Here is a 3,808-nt window from a genome sequence, read left to right on the forward strand (position 1 = left end):
AAAAAACCCCCCCCCCATATTGTTTTAGCTAAGTATTGATCCCATAAAGATAAAATGTAACCGTTGGTCTCTGTGGATTCGATCCTAAAGTGCTACATCGACATACCATTCGATTGTGGTAGTCTGCACATTAGGTTAATTGGTGTGCGTATACACGTAATATACAGAACACACAAAATAGATATCTGATATACCATGGAATTTACCCACTTTTAGCCATGGTATATAGGTGTTTTAGGAACTATCCATAATGTTTTCGAGTCCTTTTAGCACTTTTACAAATTCATGGATGATTTGGAGATAAATGAGAGGAAGCTCGAAGCTGACCATCGAACCAGTTCGAGGTCAGAATTCAGAGTCCACCATCGATCGATGCACGCTCTGTGCCATCGATCGACAGTGAAGCGTGCAAAGTCTAGCCGGCTTAAAACCCAAGTCAAGACATTTTACAGAAATACCCCTGGCCGACTTTTAACCTAATATTTATGTGCTTTGCCATTGTTCTAGGCAACACACGCTTTTTACTCCATTTTAGTTTTACACAACAAAGATTTTTAGTAGATTTGGAGAGAAGATCCAAGACTCCTTTAGAGTCTTGTATTGGAACTCCAATATATCTAACCTTAATCTATTTATGCATTCCTTTATGTTATTTGTTATGAATTGCTTTGCTATGTCTGAGTAGTTCACTTTGTTAGGTTTAGGGTTCAACTAGGATTATGAAAGATTAGCCCCAAATATAGATTGATGTGTTGTTTGTGATATCCATCAGTTGAATCGCTCTTATTGCTTGTGTTCTAGAGTAGCTAACTAGAACCCTGATATTAAAATAATTAGGCGCAAGTGGAAAGCCTGGTCTTTTACCTGAAATAATTCAAATTGTGCTAGGATTGCTAGAAACAAACAGAAGTTGATCTAGGAAACCTAGTGAACATAGTTCAAACCTGTTTGGTAAAGCTTGCTGGAAGGAACATTGATCGACAACCCTCTAGGTGTATTGATCGATGTTCTAAAAGGTGTAGCGATCAACTATCCATCGATAGCATCGATCGACACTTTCTCCAGATTAACAATCAATAGTTGAGATCTGAGATCCATACAATAGACATTCTAAACAAACAAAAGTTGATAGTTTATTACTTTGGTTTAAGTTCTAGAATATCCAATAAACTACTCTAGCTTCTATACCATTATAATCTTGATTTCCTGAATAGAAATCCTAAGTCTAACGCTCTCTCATAGTAATTACAAAACCTCAAAACCAATCAACCGAAAAACTACCTTGTTCACCACTATAATTTACTATTTCCATAATTGACCAAGCTTAATTATAAATTGTTTAAGATCTTCTGTGTGCCCATCTCCTTGTGGATTTGATCCCTAAGTACTACAAGTCGACCTCTTATTTGAGAGAGTACAAATCACTTATGGTAATTTGAGTGATATCACACTTGGTGTCGTTGTCGGGGAGCTTTGATCGCCATTAGATCTTGTCTGGGCAGTTTTAAGTCTAGGTTTTTCTGTTACTCAAAAACTGATACAAAAATTTCTTAACTTCTTTCATGTTCATGTCCAGCAGTACCAGAAGCAAAAAGGAAAAAATCACTGCCTTTCTCAGACCATGCACTCTTGGAACGCACGATACGCAAAGAGATCTGCATCAATCGACAGCATTATTCGTTCATCAACCGACAGTTCTCAGCAAACATCGGCCTATACTCATAATCCGTCGGCCGACAGTTGTGAGCTACCGATGATGGACACGTCAAACCGGAAATTGGTCGACATCCATCCGCGAGACATTGTTGTGTCACTAATCCTAGAGAGGGATGAGACTGAGGACTTGCATGACCAGGAAGGTCATCTCCATAATGCAGCAGATCAGAGGTTAGATGATCAGAGGGCTGTAATTCCTGATCAAGATGATGATATCGCTGCAGCTGCTCAAGCTGTAGATGATGCTGCTCGACCCAGAACGTTGGCTGACTACAATAGTCTAAATCAGTACTACGACATTGATCGACATCCGTCCGCGAGAAATTGTTGTGTCATTAATCTTAGAGAGGGATGAGACTGAGGACTTGCATGACCAGGAAGGTCATCTCCATAATGCAGCAGATCAGAGGTTAGATGATCAGAGGGCTGTATTTCCTGATCAAGATGATGATATCGCTGTAGCTGCTCAAGCTGTAGACGATGCTGCTCGACCCAGAACGTTGGCTGACTACAATAGTCCAAATCAGTACTACGCTAACAGATGTGCTATTAGTCCTCCTGCTATTTAAAGGACAGATTTCGAGCTGAAACCCTAGTACTTTACACTCGTGGCGGATACACCCTACTGTGGTTTGTCACACGAGCATCCAATGGACAATCTGGAGCGGTTTGAGGATCTCGTTTCTGCCATTAAAGCTAATTGAGTCCTTGAGGGACTATCTTTTCTGCAAGCTCTTCAAGTACTCACTGGCTGAAGAAGCTTCGCACTGGCTTAGGTAGTTACCACCAGAATCTCTCACATCCTGGGCTAACATCAAGAATGTGTTCCTGCGCCATTTCTTTGATGAGTCACGAAATGAGGATTTAAGAAGCAAGACTGCTACATTCACTCAGGAGCCTATAGAGTCATTAAGAAGCTCATGGATCAGATTCAAGTCCTATCAGAGAGACTATCAACACCATGGATTCAATGAAGTGCATCTACTCAGCACTTTCTTCAGAGACATCGCCATGGCATATCAGATGGCACTTGAGACAGCTACTGAAGGGAACTTCAACACTAGGAATCCAAAAGAGGCTGTGAGACTGATTGAGAACTTGGCGTCTAGCAATAACTTGGCGTTTGAGAAAAAGATAAGAGCTTTATGCAACAAAAGGTTACCTAATGAAGAAAAATCAGACATGCAGACTTACAAGGCGCTCAAATCTGTTACGAAAGAGGAGACATAAGAGAAGACTCCGTCAGTAGACTTCCAGGAAGTCTTCCATGAAGTCAGAAGACTTCGAAGTCTTCGGGTGCATTATATTTTAGAAGACTTTCGAGAAGACTTCCCAGAAGTCTTCTTGAGTCAGATCCTGATCTGAAAAACTTGCTTATCCAAACCCAGATCTGAAAAACCTGCATATCCATAAATGTTTTAATGGCTTCAAAAAAGAGAAAATGAGTGGAATATTAGATAGATTTACCTTTATAAAACACACAAAAATAGATATCCAAAATGTATAAATTTATTTTTAAATGAGTGGAAGATGAGAATCATTTGATAAAAAATCTGCAAAAACTAGATAAATTAGTGAGAAAGACACGAGACAAAAAATGAAAAATTGATTAAAAAAAAATATGGTGTTTTTAAGTTCAAAAAAATTAAAAAGAGGTTGGAAAGTGTTAGTTTAAGAAAAAAGTAGCTTTATGCAACAAGAGATTACCAAATGGAAAAAAAAAATCAAACATGGAGATTTACCAAAACACTCAAATTTGTTATGAAAGAAGATACATGGAAGAAGACTCCGTCATAAGTCTTCCTGAAGTCAGCGCATAATATTTTAGAAGACTTCCGAGAAGACTTCCCAGAAGTCTTCCAGAGTCTGATTCAGATCTAATAAACATGCATATCCAAACCCAGATCTGAAAAACATGCATATCAAAATTGTTCAAATGGCTTCAAAAAGAGAAAATGAGTGGAATATTAGATATATTTACCTTTATAGAACACAAAAATAGATATCCAAAAATATATATATTTATCTTTAAATGAATGCCAGATGAGAACTACGTGATAAAAAATCTGCACAAACAAGATAAATTAGTGAA

This window comes from Brassica rapa, chromosome A02, assembly GCF_000309985.2.
Source record: "Brassica rapa cultivar Chiifu-401-42 chromosome A02, CAAS_Brap_v3.01, whole genome shotgun sequence".
NCBI lineage: Eukaryota > Viridiplantae > Streptophyta > Magnoliopsida > Brassicales > Brassicaceae > Brassica > Brassica rapa.